Below are 20048 nucleotides of genomic sequence, written 5' to 3'. Positions count from 1 at the left end.
CACCTGACCAAATCAATAGCTTTCCTCTGAACCAGAGAGGCCAACATTCTGACCAATACTGTCCATTCATAATGACCAAAGCTACACCACTGCAAGAAGATCTTGTAGCTACACTACATCACAAGAATGGGGGTGGGGGTGGGGTGGGGTGTTGCACTATTGCACCTGTCTCTGTGTGCGGCCTGAGCATATACACAATCCTGTACCTGGAGTAAAATGCATGCTCACGCCTTTTAACCCAGGTAAAAGCCCAGGTGAAAAACTTGGGCTTGCAGGGAAGGCAGCACTGGTATCAGTCTCAGTCCTGGCGCTGCACATGAGCAGACCGACCCAGGTAGAGCTGCCCTAACCTAGGTAGGACTGCTCATCTACACAGCTCAGAGAATATCTATTAGGCCCGTGCAAAATCAGAATGCTAAAATCAGACATGGCTTTACCAACATTGGAGGGGTTTGGAGGAAGTCCGAACCCAAACTTGCATGGCCAAATTCAAATTGGCCTTTTCTGAATGCCACTCTCCCTCCCTCCCTCCCTCCCTCCCTCTTGCATTCAGAGCTGGGCGGTACCCATCTTCTGCCCTCTCTGCCTGCCTGTTCACTTGTCCATGCATAAATATCATTTCAATCAATCAGTCAATCTTTATTTATGATCATAGACCAGCATAGGAAAGAAAAACAACTACTACAACACAATAATATTCATGCTAACTAACTAAACTAAAATATAATTTCAAAACTCATGCTAACTAAAAAATAATTTTAAAACTAAATATCATTTTAAAAAGAATTTTTTAAAAGTTTTTTATCCAATTTCTCACTCACAAGCAGCCAATATCTGGTTTCTCCTATGATTCTCTGATGTTACATCACTTCCCCTTGGATTATTTGATGTTACATCACTTCCCCTGCAACTCTCTGGTGTTATATTACTTTTCTTCTGGGTAGAGCTAGTTTTAAAAAATTCAGATTTGACCGACTCCGATTCTGACCCCGACTCTGACCCCAACATTCGGAAGAGTCCAAAGGACCTCAAATTAACATTTGTGGGGTCAGATCAGATTGGATCTGATCCATTCATGACTTTTACATTTGTGCACAGGCCTACTATCTATGTCCATGACAGACTCAGGCAATAGCAGCCCAAACTAACAAGCTGGAGGGGTAAAAAATGAGCCACAGCTGTTTTGGTATCAACAGCCACTCTCTCACTCCCTTCTATCCCTGCCCGGAAAGTAATTGAGCCCTGCAGGCTGGTCATTTGTCTGGGAGGAGAGAGAAATTCTTAACCCTTTTCATTCACCTGGTTGGGGATTTCTGGGGCAGGGCCAGAAGGGAGCAAGAGGGTGGCTGGCCATACGGAAGCAACTGCAGCTCATTTTCCACCCCTCCAGTTTGCTAGTATGGGCTGCTAGTGGACTCAGGTCTTCAAATGCAGTTCATGATCACCTGTGTTGGTTAAATGTGTGTTGGTTATGATTTGAAGTAGAAAAGTGGTGGGCAGACGGCAGGGGTTGGTGAACCCTTCCCTCCTCCAGTCTTTTTTCTCCGGCTGGTTTCATTTGCACAACCTGCCCGGGGATGGCGGGGCAGGGGGGGGAGGGGGGTGAACAGAGAGGTGGCAGGATGAACAGCAGCAGGCAGAGGAAATGTTCAGCACCTACTTCCACTCCTGAAATCGTGTCCATCAACTGCTTTACAGGTATGAGCTGATGAAATGCTTTGGAAGACACGAGTCTGCTGCTCTCGCAGGTCATTCCACCTTCAGTTCATGTGGTTCCATGAAAAGTTTTAACTGTTGAATGCTAATGGGGGGAAAACTGCATTTGGGGAAATGTTGTCCTTCAAAATATAGAAAATGTTGCAAAGAATATCTTTTCATTTGGAATATGTCACTTTTAAACATTGCTAAGGCAGAAAAGAAAGAAGAGACCAGAAAGCCTGCTGGAAACTGAAATTACATTCTAGTCAGAATAGGTTTGATTTTGAATTTATAGATGGGAAATATGGGGGGGGGGTCATTTTGAATAATACATATGATAAGGGCCAGAATTTTAAAAGACGTATTCCAGTCTGTGGGTCTGCAAGCATAGTAATGCACATATCTTGTCCTTACAGAGCATGTGGTCAGTGGGTGCCTGGACTGTATTTCCCTCATGCATTTTCCCTGTATTTCCCAAGGGGGGCACCACAATTGGGCCCACAGATCTTTGCACATGGATCCCAGTACTGAAGTCCCTTTTGCATGTGTAAGCCAAGCAGCTTGGGACGTGGGAATTTGCTCTTTGTACCTGCACTGGGAGCAGTCCAAAAGTGGAAACATGTATTCATTCATGTGCAGAATATCTCACCACCGGCGGGATCAGGGCCTTGGAATTGTGCCAGATTAGTACAGTATACAGGAGATGCACATTCAAATTCCCACACAACAATCTTGGTTATTGTATCTGCTTGGGCAGCTCACTGCCTCATAAGATAGTATGATCATGAGTAAGGATGGCATGGTCCTTTATCTAATGGGAAACATCATAAGAGTAATAAATGAAAGGGACATATACTAGGAATGTGCATGAGCCGGTTCGGTGCCTCCTTTGGGAACTGCCAAATTGACTCGGGTGCCGGCATTTGAACCAGATCGGCGGGGCAGGGAGCAGTTCCCTTGTGGATGCCAATGCTGGGCAGAGGCTTCAGAGAAGAGCATTGCAGCTGTGTGTGGCCTTTTGGAGAGTGGGCGCTGCCACTGGAAGAGTGGTGGGGCAGTGGACAAGCAGGTAAGGACCTCCTTGCTTTTTAAGGGAACCACTCCCCTCCCCACTGGTGGCTGCCTGAGCCACCCATGCACATCCATAAGGCTCTGGTATATATTTGGATCTTCTCATGAGCATGGGCTCTCCCATTCTCTTCGGTGCTGGATAATGTTCAGCATATGCATTAGGAATGGGTGAATGGAGCAATCCCTGACACTACTGAAAAGGGCCGAGGTAGCCTTTGTCTCTCTGAAATTCTGTGTGTAAACTCTCTGTAGACAACACAGTGCACACACTGGGGAGAACATCATGTGCTACCAAATGGGAAGAAGGACAGATTTGGGGTGTGTGAGAGATGGGGGGATGGAAATGCTGGGTTTACACAATCACAAGGATCCTGGTTAAAAAGTTAATCAGGATTAATGACCCAATTGAGCTGATTTTGTAAACTCAGAATTTAAAAGCAATCCTGGTCAAACCACTCCAGTTAACCAGCATCTAACCAGGATAGATAAACAGAACTGAATCCTGGTTATCTGTGCTGGTCTTGCCCTGAATTTCTAGGTTATCACAATCAACTCCATAGGGCTCACTAATTTTGATTAACTTTCTATTCAGGATCTCTGTGATTTTGTGAACCCAGACAGAGACAGAGGACTCTTGCCTTTGGAATACCACAAAAAGCAAGCAGAAAAACAACAGCACTCCTGACTCAATCCTTTATATAGGAAGAAACAGCCTGAACTATTATCACTGAAACAGTCCACAAAGGTTTGCACAAGAGACAAAATGGCACTTGAAGATGGATCATATAGCAAAAACCAAGGTCAGCAAAATTAAAAATGTCCTCAGCTTGAAGCCACAGTTGTCTCCCACCACTTTCTCAGAATCTGCACCTGGATACTGTGCAGGCAAAACAAAGCTAAACAAGAATCCATTAGCACAGCTATTTGTCTAGATCAGGGGCTCTCAAACAGGTGAGTCACCTTTCAAACCTCCCCAAGTGTAACCAGGGTTTGTGTACAAATTAACATGTATTTAATATATTTTTACCTAAACGTAGATTAATTTTGTCCTTGGGTACTTCCTTTCCATGCCTGTAAAGTGCTAGATCAAGGCTAAAGTTCACCCCAAATTATCCCTACAACTTAAAGACAGACCCTTGAAAGAGTTGCAATGGATCAGCGACTAGTATGGTAAGAGCTGACCAGAGGACAGCTCTGATCAAATCCCATCTTGGAACTGCACTCATTGGGTGTACCTGAACGCATCACTATCATTCACCCTTTCTGAAAAGTGGGAGCATTGAGGCTCTGTGTGACGTGAGAACTCCCCAGAGCTCCCCAGATACCTAGAAGCACTGCAAAAGTTAATACAAGGAAATTACCCCCAGCTCTACATGTGTTTGTAGAATCCAAGGGAAAGAGTTCTGGTATGCAAGGACAAGGCAGTGGAGTAGAATCAGGAATATTAAGAGTTTAATGAAATAGATATTATGTACAGAGGCAAGTGCAGACTGCCTTCAGTGCTCTTGCTGCTGGCTGTTAGTTGGCCCCGCCCAGGGGCGTGGCTATAATTGAGTGAAAGGGTTCAAAGAACACGGGCCTCCAGCTCCTGAGGGCCCTCCAGCTGCACCCCTCCCTATATTCTTCATTATCTCCCTTACTCTGGGGGGCCACCAGAGAGAGGAATGAACACAGGCCCCCTCTCCCCTAGCTACGCCCCTGGCCCTGCCTCTACCCCAGGACTGGAATACAAGTAACCAAAGCCCCATTCAAATCTGTCCCAGATCCAGGAATGGATTAATCAAAACCGCCACTATGTTAAGCTGGTCTTTCTCCTTGCCCAATTTGTTCTTCCTGTCTGAGAAATCCCACTGCCAGTTTCAAATGAGAAAAATAAGGGCAAAACAGCCTTTGTTTCTGAAAGAGCAGCACTCCTTTCCCCAACCCAGGAATTGCAGGAGAGAGCAACTTTGCAGCCCTTTCTGTGGAGAAAGAAAGAGACTTGTGGGGCAATGCTTGTGCCTGGCTGGAAATCCAGGCTCTCCTACAGAAGACATGCAGAAGGGGCCAATAGGGAGGAAAGAGCTGAGTACCAGCTCCTCCTCCAAGCCATATTTGAATTCCAGGTAGCAGTACCTTCCCTTGCACCCAGACAGCAGTATGGGTTTAGCCATTTCCCATTTGGTGCCAAGTAGGAATTTGTTCCTACTTTGACTCAAATGGCCTTGGAGTTGGCGGGAGGCTTTTTCACCGACTCGAAACTGCCCAGCTGTTGGGAGAGGCTGGCTAGGCACAATTACACATCCCCTTCTTTTGGTTGAGGTATATTCCTTTCTGTGCTGGAATATATGCTGGAATATGGAGGAGCCCCTCCCTCCCCACATAGCACTATCAACTTCCTGTGAGGGGGAGAAGAAGAAGAAAATGGCAGTAAGGCAGAAAAGTCACCACCTCCACCTCCACCGGCAGCTGCACTTCATGTTGTACTGGAACGAGACTCTCCTTCCTCACAGAGTACCACCAACTACCTGTGAGGGGAGGCAGCAAGAAGGGGGCAGGGAGTCTTGTTTTGTTATTTAATAATTTAAAATGACTAAAAAATGATCTCATTACTGTTGTAAACCACCTTGGGGTCCACAGACAAAAAACAGTATATAAATGCAACAAATAAATAAATACATGTTCTGTCATGATTGCTGAGGTGGGATATGGATAGAGAGGCTGATGGGCTTTGGGCATCAATTAATGAATGATGGCATCAATTAATGAGGCATCAATTAATGAACTGATGGAGTCTCCCTAGACCAGCTCCTCGGGATTAGTGGGCTTGGAAAGAAGGAATTAGAACCCCTTGAGGATTGCCTGACTCACCCACTCAGGATCATAGGGCATGGCTGGAGGCAAAGAGGGGAGGAATTCCTCAAGATACCATAGTAGATGTGGCTACAAAGTGCAGTGGCTAGAGGAATGGCCACCATTCACTGATAGGAAGCCAGGTTGGACTTTCCCTAAACTTTGACTATGCCTGGTGCCAACATGTCATGCCACCTCAGACCAATTAGGACGGATTAGATGAACTACTTAGTTAATCTTATTGCAGATCTCCTGGTTGTTATCTAATAAAGTTATGGGCCTTGATTCCATCCAATAAATGTGTCCATTTCCTCACAGACATTATGCTCTATGAGTATGAGATGACTTTGTACACTTGTATATATGTTTGTGTGAATTACTGTAAGGTAAAGTGTGCCGTCGAGTCAGTGTCGACTCCTGGCAACTACAGAGCCCTGTAGTTGTCTTTGGTAGAATACAGGAGGGGTTTACCATTGCCTCCTCCCACGCAGTATGAGATGATGGCTTTCAACATCTTCCTATATCACTGCTGCCCGATATAGGTGTTTCCATAGTCTGGGAAACATACCAGCAGGGATTGGAACTGGCAGCCACTGGCTTGATAATCAAGTCACTTCCCCACTGCGCCATTCGGTGGCTTAACATGAATGGCTGTACCTCTGTTCATTTTAGAAGTGAACCTGGATACAAGCCCTTCAAATGTGTGGCACAGATTCAAATGCATGGTACAGTGTCCTTCTGTACCTGCATTCAGCATAACATATAAATGACTGTACCTGTGTACAGATCTGTTCCTGTGTACATTGTACACTCATACAAGTGTTGAACATAACGTATGAGTGGGCCTCGTGTCTGCATACAAAGGACAGATTAATGTAATAGAGATCCCTCAGAAGTGGGTAAGGAAGCCCTGAGGCATGAGCTGGAATCAGTCTAGAAGTCTTTGAGAAACTGACATTTTTAGTGAGGAAGTGAAGTACTAGGTGGGTTGGTGCTACAGACCGTGAAAGATCCTGGCCGTCCCTCAATCAGGAGTGGCTCTTCTGTGAGGTGAGGTGAGGTGGTCACCTCAGGCAGCTGATTACTGGGGTGCCAGTGGGGTGCCAAGGTGCTCTCCTGCCCCAGCTTTTAAAAAGATGGCAGATGGGAGAGGAGGCTCATGCAAGGGGGTGCCATTTGGCACCCTGCCTTAGGCACACAGAGGTCTTGAGTTGCCACAGCCCTCACTGCTCAGTTTGACCAGAAGTTTGTTCATTGGTTTGTTCGTTCTTTCTTCCTGCTTTTATATCCCACTCTTCTTCCAAGGAGTCCAGAGTGGTGTACATGGTTATACTTATCCTGTGAGATAGGTTAGGCTGAGAGATAAGTGATTGGCTCAGAGTCACCCACTGAGTTTCATGGCTGAATGGGGATTTGAATTTGGGTCTCCCCAATCCTAATCCAATACTCTAACCACTACCACACTAAGTCTACTTTGAACTTTTAGGCAAGTCTTTACTTATTATTATTCCTAGTAGCTACTTTCCCTGCTAGAATCTGTACCGGATTTAAAGAAATTGAAAGGAACTGGCAGACTAGTCTGAGGGAATCCTCCTGTCTGCTGAGGTGACACTCCTTGTCTAACACTTCTCATGCAGCTTGAAGGACTCCAGGTCTGGAGCTAGCACAATTGTCCTTCCAGAGGAAAGGAAGGCTGACAAGTAGAGGCCTGAGAGGAGCTGCTTGCCCTTTAAAGCAGGCTGGCTGGGGTCATAGTCCTGACACCCAGAAAAATCCATCTGGGAAGCAGTGAGCTCATTTGGACTTGTAGTGCCTGCTCCATAAAACTGCTATCAGAAAAAATACAATATAAATTTAAACTATAAATATTTTTTTTAAGATGGGGGGAAATGGTAGGATGTGGTAGATAAGATTAAAGTTTTTTAGCTTGGCTTACTATTATTTATGTAGCATCATCAATGTCCATAATGCTTTACAGAGTAGTAACAACAACAACAACAACAACAACAACAAAAGGAGATTCCTGCTTGGAGGAGATTACAATCTAGAATTCCTCACAGGGGAGGCAACAGAGGGAGAGTGGGGGTGATGGTGTCAAGGGTAAACAGGAGGATTCTGTTCAGTTGCACATACTTGGGTTTGTTCTGGTCGATGACTGAAATAATGATTCATTGAAGTCATTCACACAATCAAAAACTGTTTCCTACCCAGGTTTGGGAGCTGCTCCCGGTTTTCAGTTGTGTGGAAGCAAGGTAAGAGGAAAACCTGGGTTTTCCTCCTAACTTGCTTCCACACAACTGAAAATTGGGAGCACACACAGCTCCCAACCCCAGGTAGAAAACAGTTTTTGATTGTGCAAACTTATTCATTCATTCATTCATTCACACTTGGATTTAGATTCAGTAGGTGATGCGTACCAAAATAAGAAACCCCTGTCCAAATACACCAGGCCCTGGTGACAGTGTTAAGAGATATTTATATGACTTCCAAATTGTTTGCCTTCTTTTACTCTCTGTGTCTGACCTCTCTAGTCTGTCTCTCTCTGCATAACACAACACAGCACAAACGCTCAAATCCCATTCAAAACAACTGGGAGCTGCAAACGTCCAAAAACAGAGACTAAAACATGCTTTAACATCCCCAAAGGGAAGGCACCAACAGCCCGGCAAATGTAAGAAATTGCTCCATTGGTCCCTAATTCCATCAGTCAGCACCAATGGGAAGGCACACGTCAACTTCAGAGGCTATAAGGGAGAAGAGTCCCTCCCTACTCCATCTTCTGGCCTAACCAAAACCTGACAGCCCACAGGGAGGATCATCTCATCATTTCAGAGCCCTAATTTAAAGATCTTAAATGGGAATGAAAACTGTAGCCTGTCATATTTGGCATTCCACAAAAAACGAGACCAAGTATATGCTGACTATCACTGGGCACACCTAGAGTACAGAACTATATTCTTCACAATAGCTTCTTGTGATCACCTTGCCTATATGCCCGTGTCAAAATGCTTCAAAAGCATGTCAGGGCTTTTAAAAATGTGCATCCAGGCAAAAAACATGCAGTTCTTTTTTTTTTTTTAAGTGCAGTTATAAAGAAACATTTGTGCAGTTCAAAAACTTATGCAAAAGTTGTATGTGCTAGATTAGGGGGGGAAAGTGCTGATAACAATGAGTAAAATGATATGAGTGGTCAGGCTCCCCTAGAACCCATACTCTGATCAAGCATGCTCATTTCTGCCAAAGATGTTTCATGTGCACTCCACTTCTACTCCCCAGAGAGACTCCACCAGTGAATCTAACACACTTCTGCAACAGTGCTGTCAGTGCTGAGGATTTCCCCCCACTCTGTGTAAGCTTCTACATGTCATGGAATGTATCTTTAGGCAACAAAGTATGTGTACGCAGCCAAGGAAAATGCACAGGTGTGTGTTGTAGCGGCACATGCTACACATGCGCATTACACTCACATACCATTCTTTGGCTCTGAATTTTCCTTTTAAAAAGCCCTGCTAACTACCATTGATCAAACAAAGCAGAATGTTCCATTGAGACAGATTCTTCTTCCCAAAATGAAGAGTTGCACAGAAACATATGCCTGTACCCAAAATGTTCCAATTCTACACCAAGATTTGTTCAAAATGTTGTTGGAACTCCTGCCACCTGGATTCTTCTTTATGTGCAATTTCTACTTCCCTCCCCACTCCTTTTGAGTCTTGTTTCTGTAATTATTTTCATCTAATTTAGCTGTTACTCCCGGAGATCAGATTAGTTTGGCCAGAGGCTATTGGGGTTTGACTGTGGTGTGTTTATTACCTATTTGGAAACCAAGATTATTTTGGAAATTGAAACTGAATAAGCTGCACTTGACTGAATGACTTTAGGGGTAGGCAGGTGCAAAGACAGTCTCCATAACATAAATAAGATTTTCTGAAATTGGTCTTGTACACTAATATTCTTTTCATTACTTAAAACCACAGGATTGTCTTTAAGTTACAATTATAGATGAGCACCACCATCAAAAACCTCAGTATTAATTTGAAAGTTAATTGCAAAATTGTGCACCCCTGGTAACCCTTGTAAACCATCTTAATTAACCTTTTATCCAAAGGGAACATCTCCATCACATCCTTTTCCTTTTCTAATGCTTTTCACTCAGCCTGATGTGTGTGACTCCATGCACAGGCGTTCTTTACAAATGACCTCTGTTACCCATTGGCAGGCTTCTCACATGGGAAGAGCCACACTCCAGAGAGAACAATGTGCACCCTATATCACATATAGGGGGACTAGACAGAGCCTGGATGATTTGGGCCATTTGAATAAACAATTCAAAAATGTATTTCCCAGTGAAACATACATCACCAGTAATTTCACTGGGTTTTTACTGCTGCAGATCAACACAAAAGAAAACCTTATCTATCTCTGGCTTCTGCTATCCTAGCTGTCCCACCTTGGCACAGTCTGGCTGCATTCTCACAATCATGGTGATCCTGGAAAGAGTTCACCAGGATTGCTGGGCCCCACAGAGCTCACTGTGAGAATATATATTTCCTGGGCTTGCACTTGTGCAAACATTATGCAGCCTGCAGCAGTTCTCATTTATTTTAAAGGGAACGTCAATTCCACAAATCCCCACTTTTAGTGCAACTATGCAATCTTCTTGTGCTTCCACAATTTTACTCATTATGCAAGTGCGTCATTAGGATGTCAACCACTGTTATACACTGTGACTAGTGAACTATTAATTATTATTGTTGTTGTTATTATTATTATATCTATTTGCAAACCTCCCCACTCTCTGATCTAAGCCTGAGAACATGAAGGATAAGAAAACAAGACTCAGAAAGGCCGATGAGGGTTTCCAGCTATGGAAGAGCCCCCACCCTCACCCCACTTGCTAAACAATAACAGCTGAACAATAACAATCACATTGCTGTGCATGGGTGTAGCATCCATTGGACAAGGAAGGACAAATGTCCCCAGGCCAAGAGGATCAAGGGGTCCGCAATCATCCTTTACATGATGGGCGCTGCTAGGGCGTGCAGCTCTTTGTGCCTGTGCAATGGGAAGAAGTGCAATGGGGCTTCCTTTCTCCTCCCCCTATGCTTCCTTCTCCCCAAAGACAGCCCCTGGCCACCATGCAGGAGCCACCAGAGGAGAGGCTGCCCAGCCCCGATCCACCACTGCCCCCGCCAGAGGATGGTGACCCCTGTGCTCGGCCCGGCTCTGCACCAGCCTCCTGAAGAAACAGGGAGGGGAAGGCTTGGGGGAGCTTAGATTGCTCCACCCCCTGGTGTCTGACATCAGGTGCAGGGGGCATGGCTTGGGGCTCTGGGGGAACACGTGCAAGGTCCCCTAGCTAAACTTTATCCCCTGGTCACCAGGAACCTCACTACGCCCCTGTTGCTGTGGAACAAGCTTTGTCATGTGCGCTGCCTCAGGCAGCAGAGAGCAACATGCAGGTGAGTGCTCCATGCCATGCTCATCCCCTGACAAGCTCGTGCAATGGCCGTAGGGCTGACAGGAAGGGGGAGCAAGTCTACACCCCACCCTTCAGCCCTAAGTCCATCACAGTGAGCAAGAAGAGTCTGAAGAGGCCCTGTGCTATGTCCTTCCCCCCCTCCCCACCAGACAAAGAGTCAGTAAGTAAGACTGGCATCTTACTCACAGGAACTCTTACAAGAGGCAGGGATGTAGTGGAGGGATATCTTCTCTCTGTGTCCAACTCCACACACCTGTTCCTCACAGGCCCCTACCTGTAACACTAACAGTAATAACAACAACAAGAACCACCAGGGTGGGGCATGAACCCAAACTCCCTGGAGTCAAGCTTGCTGCAACAAACTAAGCCTCCTGTAGCCACTGCATTTTGAAAGGCAGCTAAAATTTCCTACAAGGAGCACCTGAATAATTGAGCATGGCAAAACTGTTCATTGGATTAATAAGATGCTGAAACTGCAGATTCTTCTCCTGGGACAAACTTGGTGTTTGTGCCTGCCATTTGTCAAAGTTCTTCCAAAGACTCTAGAGAGAGTCTACTTTTGAGGGCTCATAATGCCCTCCCCTCTTTACAGGAATTCTTTGCTTTGATAAAAAGTGGACCTGTTTGATGCAGAGGAGGAGGGTGATTGTCACCATCATCCATTGCTGTTGCTTGACCATCCAGCTGATAATCTTTAGGGTTGAACTATGTAACTAAGTAACTAAGAACCCCAATTTCCTATTCATAGTCTCGGAGAAACTGGAGTAGTAGTCAGAATGCTATGCTATGTTTCTTTTGGTATGCATTCCGCAACATTATGCCTTTATGAATAAACTTTACTAGCTTAACCTGCACAGGGCATCTGCATGCTAGTACTTGATTGCTTCCCTCACCCCCTGCCACAGCCCCCTCACCTCAGAGATCTCTCTAGCTACACTTGAGCTGTACTCCTGCTTCTCCTCCTCCTCCATCCCGTTGCTTCCATCCCCCTCACCCCTCTTTGTCACTCCTCCATCCCTTTACTCCATCCCCATCACCCCTCTTGGTCGCAGCTGCAGTGTTGTTGGCACTATTGACCAAGCTGCAGCCCCCTATCCCCAGAGACCTCCCCACCCTCACCCAAGCCCCGCTCCTGCTCCTCCCCACAGGAGCAGCAGCAATTGACTGGGCCCTTCCTCACTGCTACCACCGCCATGGCTGCTCGTTCCCCTCAGGCTGCTGACAGGTCCAGGCTTTTCCCTTGCCTGCCTGCCTGCCTCCCTCCACCAATGGCCCAAACAGCAGTAGTGGTTGACTGGGCCCTTCCTTGCTCCTGCCGCCCTGGCTGCTCATTCCCCTCAGGCCGCTGATAGGCCTCAGGTCCATCCCTCACCCTTCCTTCTTTCTCTATTCCCCTCCCTTTCTCTCTCCTCCACTCGCTTTTCCCCTCTGTCTGTCTTCCCTTCCCTTCTTTTTGTCTTTCTTTCTCTCTCTCTGTCCCTTCCTGAGTTAACAGATCTTGTTCATCTTGTTTCCTCGTCTAATTCACACAATGACGGCCTCCTTCTCCTGAAGGAGCTCTTTCCTCCCTCACGACCCCTCTTTTTGCAGACCCCTCACTATCTATCTATCTATCTATCTATCCCCACACACACACTCACTATCCATATATATATATATTCCTCTCCCCTACAATTAAGAACATCTTCTGACCAGTAACAGTTGCATTCCAACTGAACTTAACCATCATAGGCTCCTCCTCCCTATCTGCATATGGAATCCCCACTGCCCAGCCAGGTGCTTTTGCTTATGAACTCTCGTGAGAGCTGCCACACATGGGATTAGCCACTGGTATGCCTTGGATAATTAAATATATAGATGTTTATCTGACAGTTTCATTGTTTGCCCTGGCATAGTTCAGCTCTCTGGACCAAACACAAACCTTGCTGGGATGTTTGATATAACACTGAGGAGAACAGGTGACAGTTTGTAAACTCACATCTAAGTGGAAAAAAATATGTTGTAGCCCCACCCCCCAAAAAACCATCCACCCTCTCTACCTGATTATAAAATGTTCACCCTCTCTACTTGATTATATATATAAAAAAAGAATTGGGTGGCATCAGACGGTAGAGGTAGACATCAGCATAAGATGGTTGGCATGCTCATGAGTTTTATTAAAAATGCCTCAGAAAGGTTTGGAGAGTGAAGCAAGAGAGAGGGTTATCCAAAACACTCTTTGAACTATGATATTCTTTCTGTTTCTCCCACAATAGTGGCAACAAAGCCATCAGTGTTAATGTGCACTTAAAGCAGACATCCTCAAACTTGGGTCTCCAGATATAGTTCGACTACAACTCTCATCATCCTCAGTCTCAATGGCCTGTTGCTTGGTGTGATATGAGTTGTGGTCCAACAACATCTGGGGATCCAGGTTTGAGAACCCCTGCCTTAAATGATCAATGGCTTGCTCCAAACCAGCAAAGTAAATCAGGACGTGAATGTCACAGAATCAAAATCAGACTCATTTTCAGATTTAGGACTGACAGGCAAGATTAGACAACTAATCTTAGACAACTGGACATCTTAGGAAGAGTTCAAAAGACTTTACTATGTAAGTGATTTCCAGTGCTTACCATTTCCAATAGAATGTCAATGTTTGATTTGCTCCAAGGTTCCAAGCTTCACAGGACAGAACAAAGAGGACTGTAAAATTCCAGAAAGGAAACTCCAGAAGTTAGTTCCCACACACCTGAGGTAAGCATGACTTGGCAAGAGAAGAAGTGTAGAGCTGAGACAGGGAGCAAAGAAACAACAGCCCAAATCAAAATATATATGTGCACAGTTGGTGAGACACCTGTTTCCTGCATCCCCACAGACATGTTTATAACCCACAGTAACTAACCAGAGAGTAACCTAAGGCAGCTGCTAAGGAAATATGTTTTTCCAGCCCAATAATAATCCTGATTGTCATGAACTGGGACACCTACATAGATCACTCAACAAACAGAACTCCAGTGACTTAAACTTCAAGAATTTGAAGTGAATACAGAAATCCTAAGAAAACACAAACTGGTGGCATGCATTACATCAATTTCAATCTTGTGATCACATCACTACTTTCAAGATGAGATGGGGGAGAGAACTGCAGACCTCCCAGTCTACAACCTAATGAAGCAGAAGGGACTTCATGTAGCTCCGCCTAAACAGACCCAAATCCATCCATTGAGCTGAATGGTGACTCAAGCTGATGATCCACCTGAAATAAATTCCCCAAGAAATGTTACATCACATTGCTGTGCACTCTGCATATTTTTACAGGGAAACTTTTACAGAGTTCTAGAGACAATAGTAGCTGCTTATTACTCCTGCTGAAGCCTATAGGAGCTGTCCTGACTGGAACAAGGCTGAGGTGCACACTGGTATTATTTCTTATACTCCTGAACAGCCTGGACTTACACCTCTAGCAACAAGGCATCTAATTTCATAAACCCCAGTGGGAGAAGAACATTATAAACATGTAACTGTGAAAACTACAAAGCTTCTGCAACTGTTTACTAGGTATACTAAGGCTCCACAATTGTGGGGACCGCTCTCTCACAAATTGCCAAGTAAAGAACAAAGGTTTATTTACATACATATCCTCTCATTTCCAATTGGCCAAATCTCCCTATGATATGCTCAGCCTTTATCTGATTGGTGCATGACTGCCTCACTCACATGCTGATCCAGTTTAACATTTTGAAAGAAAATTTCCACATCGGAGACACAGAGAATGAAAACGTTGGCCAATTTCACACATAGCGCTAAAAGCACCTTTGTGTCTCTCACAGGTCTCTTGTGCACATACCTTAATGAGGTGCAAAAAATGGAGCAGATACATTTTCAAATCAAACATACGTTTTAGCCAATGTAAGTTTTATACTCAAATAATGGGTGTGGGTAAATACAATAGTGATCGCAATGTGTGAAAACAATCTCTTTTTTCCCCTAGAAAGATTTTTAAAACATTACATGTGATTATGTTATTGGATTCTCCAAGGCTTTCCCTATGGCTCAGAAGTATCCCATTTGTTGACACCATCCCTCATGTATCTGATGTTCTTGTCTCCCACTAAAACATGTTATGCTGCTGATTATACTACCATAAATTGTGGTACAATGAGTCCATTAAACAAAATTGCCTATGATCTTCAGATTGCATATTTGCTATGTTGAACTTATTTGCACTGAAATTTGGCATTGCAACTTACAGAAAGAAACCCATGAAATGTGTGTATATGTGTAATTATCTCTCTTGTCTGTTTATTTGATTTTGTGCTGCCCTCATGTTACTCCTTCCCATGTGTCATATCCATATGGGCCCTAATGAGCTGATAGGTCACTTCTCACATTACTCAAGTGGGAAGTGTATAATTGCCACTGGTTGTGCATGGAGCTGCGAGCTGAGGTCAGTTTGGATTCCCTGGTTGTGTACCTACATGATGCACATATTTCCCATGCTCCTATTTTTCCTGTTCAGGTGTGTGTGCAAAACATTTCACTGGTACACCTAAAAACATAGGGCACAATTCAGCCAAGGTTCAGACCTTTGAAGTCCCATGGGTTTCAGTGAGAGAGACTGAAGCGTGTGCTTTAATACTTCCTTCAGATTCCACACAATCATTTTGGTTGGATCATGCTCACTATGTTTGATGCAGTTCTGTGATTCCTTTGAACCTTTGGCAAAGTTCAGAATAGGCAGCCAGATGTCTTTGCAATGTATAGTGTGATTCTGCTAACATTTTAAAAATGGACACCATAGTGATTGTAAAAATGTGGTCTATAAAGTAAATTAAGCGATTCTCTGCACTGGAGCAATTCCGATATATTCTGGAACCAATTCAGCCACCATTTTTTGTACCAGAAAAAACAGCAAGAACATTTGAAGAATGTCAGAATGATCTACTCACCAGTTCTTGGAGCTGGCACAGTACACTGTGACCAAACCTTCTTGTAGCAAAGCAGAAAATTCCAAAAGCATCTTGGAGAAAAGAGCTTGTGAGAGGCCCGACTCCATTTCAGTGAATCAATAATTTTCATGCAGCTCAAGATAACAATAACAATAATAAATTAAGAATCAACCCAAACACGACTTAAATGTGTAATTATGCAAAACTATTTTAAATGGGCATTTGTTCAAAAGCAGTGAGCGTAAATAGATTAATAAAATTAAACACTATGCACCGGCGTTTCAGTTCCCAACCCAAATGGGTCTTTTAAGTCCCTTTGGGTTCTCATAGCAATGTATGAGAGCCAAACTCCCACTGATTGAAATGAGACTAGTTTGGACCAGGCTTTTGTGTTCACTTGTTCATTTGAGGATTCTCCTACTGCCAAAGAGATCTTTCTTCTGCAAATCAAGAAAAAAGAAAGTCATATTACATGATTTCAATTTTTAAAAAATCTAGTCCACTGATACCAGTATTTCTGATTTCCAATAATGCTTACATTTTAAGGATGCCTTTTAAATATATTGACTTCTGGCACTTTCTTTTAACAATATTTTTAGAGCTCTTAGTTATAATCTTCCTATTAATTGTGTTGTATGGGATGATGATGAATTTATTGAGGTATGGATTTAAAAATCAAAGTACAACATGAACTTTTCATTTAATGCAATATAAAATTATATAGCTATATCTATATCAAATCTATATAGTCCTTGTGTCATGGTTATAAAGGAATTTGATCTCTGAGTATTTGACAGGTCTGTTTTTATTTAAATATATACTTTTGAAAGACTGAGAAAGAAGGCCCAGAATACTGGATGGCGGCTCTTTTACTGATTTTAAAAATCTAGAGAAACAACATGGGCAAAACCCTGCTAAAATGAGTCACAACTAAGATTGTGCTCCTTTACCTGCAAGTAGGCCCTTCTGCATATAGTGGAAATTACTTTACAATAAATATGCATGAGATTTTACTGCATTTTTGTTACAAGCAAAAGAATAGTACTTAATCATGTACTGTTAGATTTAAACCCTTTTGATTTTAACAGAAGATGGGACACAATCCTATGAATGTTTACTCTGAAGTAAGTACCTCTGAGTTCAGTGGAATTTAATGTCATATAAGAGTGCACAAGATTGCCCCTTTCACAACAATGATTGGCTTTTGCTGGATTTTGTCCAGTACATTTTTCTCCAATTTGGACATCCTAGTTTTCTAAGCCCTTTTATTTTTATCTTTGTTGTTTAAACAAGGAAACAATATTAATTGCAAGAAGTCAGAATATGTACCTTTTAACTGGTGGTGAATTCCTTCCTTCCTTCTCTGTGACTTCTAACCTGAGTAAGCTTGCAAGAGTCAAACACTAGAGAGAGAAGCCATTTAAAGCCCTGCGTATCTTTGCCTAATATGCAGACGGTAAAGATAAGGGTGAGCTTTTATGTAATAGACTGTGCTTTAATGTTAGAATGCACTACTGATGGGAAGAAAAGCTTTGGCCTTGCTTTCCTTGAATACCAGTTACAAAAAGCAAACTATATCTCTATTTTTTTCCCCAGTGAGAATTTCTTATTGATTTTAAAACCAGATGGGATTATTCTATATTATGAGAATCTAACCTACCCATTTCTTTCGATTATTCTGTAAATTAAGAGAGCTTTCTCTGTTTATTTCATTAGCAATGAAACAGACATACATATTAACATAATGATGATTCTCCTACAGTCTAGATGCTGCCATATGATAATATACATGTAACATAGATATTGCATAAAGTAAGTGTGTGTGTGTGTGTGTGTAGATGTATTATAAAGTTGTACACTAAATTTGCACATCTGCATTATGTTTATGTTATATATATTCATATATTCATACAAAGGGGTACAGTGTGCAGGACATATGGTTATAGTATAACTATATAAACATTTATATTTATAAACATTAAAAGGCTGAATACTGATGAATCAAGTGTGTGTGTGTGTGTGTGTGTGTGTGAGTGTGTGTGAGAGAGAAACAGATTCATCTTTACCACTACTCAATCTCTTTATGTAGAAATGAAAGGGTATATATACATTCCCTAGGGCAGACATGGTGAGAATGGTCTCCTCCTCACCTACTTCAACCCATGGTTTTTCTTTAAAAGGGAGAACTTCATTGTATATTCCAGAAAAGTATATTGGTTGGGAAGCTTTAACAGAGCTAAGGAGTATGTGCAAGGAGTGAGAAACTGAATTGATGGATGGATGGTTAAATGAATATAAATGAACTGATACCTTTACAGGAAAATAACATTTCTTTTCTTTTTTTATTCTATAGATCAGTGGGTTTTGTATCTGTAATTCTTTCATATCAGCAAAGAGGAAATAAACTCCCATGTAAATCATTTCCCCCCACCTGGAAGCATATTAAAACCATGCCTTTTTTTTTCTTTTAAGCAGAGCCCTTTTCCCCCCCATTTGCTTATCAGTTCATCCACCATTACATTTTAAATGAAATTGCAAGACCCCCCCCCCCTCCCTCCCCCAAGTTCTAGGCTGATGTAGGAAAGTCAGAAGCATACTTTTCCTCCTTTAGAATACTGACCTAGATTCAATTACAGATAGACCCAGAAGGGAGGATGACACCTACCTATTTAAAAAATAGAAAATGCCTCTCCCTGTCATACCACGGGCAACACCCCCACCCCAGAGGACACCCCAAATGGGAAGAGTTCTGTTTGTTTAGTGACTGGGACTGGGTCCCATCCACTTCCAATTGCGGAAGGGTTTCCCCAAGCCCTGCACTTGAAAAGCGATCTCAGGTGGACCGGTTTGTGCCCAGGTGGGTTCTTTCCCTCGGGGGTCCCGAGCCTGTGGGAGCATCGCGGGGGGCGGGGAAGAAGGACAGAGCCGGCCTACGAGCAAAGAGCCACCCTGGCTTGCCAGTCGCCGCTAAGCCCAGCCCAGCAGCAGCCTCATTACATTCAAAAGCCCCCATTTTGCTGCTGAGTCCGAAAGACTCTTTGAAGACGCATCCGAGAAGGATTTGGGACCTGGGCTTCGCCCCCCTCCCCTCCCCTCCTCCCCGCTTAGCCTGGGTTGCTCTGAAATATTTACAAGGAGGGGACAAGGCTGTGATCCTTGCTTATTGACTTTTATCACTAAATTAGGCATATGAATGACCTGAAAGCAGGGGCTGGCGTATTAAATTAAAAGGGGGAGAAAATAAAGAACAATCACTCGCCTCTTCTCTTATTTTTCTTTTCTTTTCTTTTCTGTCTCTCCCCCCCCCCCTCGCACCCACCCCTCCCTGCTCTGATCTCAGCCTGAAAGGAGCCTGGGCGAGATAAGGAGAGATTGGATTCCTCTTCCCGAGCGGCTCTGCTGCTTAAATAAAATCAACCAGAGAGGCTTTTCCTCCGGGCTCCCCTCCACCCAGCTCGCCTCCCCGCTTGGCTTTGGGAGGAGGGGAGAGATCGGAGGGACCTTTTTCTGCTGCTGGGTGGTGAGATGATCGCTCTCTAAACTTGAGCGGGGCGATGGAGGAGAAGGGAGCGAGGCATCATGGACGGTCAGCTGAGGCCTCCCCCGGTTAAGGAGAATAATAGAGACGATGATGATGGCACACAGAAGGATGGAGCTGCTTGCCGAGCTTCTATCTTCTCCAAGGTGGTGTCCTGGGCAAGCAAAGCAGCCAAGTTGCCTTTCCTGCCCTTCACCAGAAGGAGGAGGTGATGGGGACCTGCCACCGGGTGTCACCAGCAAGGGAATGGCTGCTGCTTCTGCAGGGCGGCTCGCTTCCTTATTTCAAAGAGCAGAGATCTGGCCAGCTTTCGGAAGCGATGTTCAGGGGCGCGGGTGCTGCTGCTGCTGGTGGGGGAGAACATAATCTTCATATTCAGCTCAATGGAGTATCCTTATAATTTACAGCCACCGAGATAAGGCTGGAGGATATAATAAATTTTTTTAAAAAAAAAATCGGAAGGCGTCTCTTCCACCACCCCCCTCCACCCCCACCC

At 44.0% G+C, this 20048-nt stretch overlaps 1 long non-coding RNA gene across 2 annotated transcripts in view; it reads right to left on the bottom strand.

Annotated features, from left to right (window-relative positions):
* LOC128352368 (uncharacterized) overlaps window positions 1-17835 on the bottom strand; it is a 42210-nt gene extending 24375 nt beyond the window's left edge. For both annotated transcript variants that reach the window (XR_008320359.1, XR_008320358.1), the window contains exons 1-2: window positions 16015-17835; window positions 13699-13853 (exon numbers count right to left, since the gene is read on the bottom strand). This is a non-coding gene — a long non-coding RNA (uncharacterized LOC128352368). The remainder of the gene's footprint in view (window positions 1-13698; window positions 13854-16014) is intronic.
* Window positions 17836-20048: the final 2213 nt, after the last annotated feature.

Source organism: Hemicordylus capensis, chromosome 3, assembly GCF_027244095.1.
Source record: "Hemicordylus capensis ecotype Gifberg chromosome 3, rHemCap1.1.pri, whole genome shotgun sequence".
Taxonomy (NCBI): domain Eukaryota; kingdom Metazoa; phylum Chordata; class Lepidosauria; order Squamata; family Cordylidae; genus Hemicordylus; species Hemicordylus capensis.
Note: the sequence above shows the minus strand (reverse complement) of the source record. Positions and strands in the feature narration are given on the sequence as shown.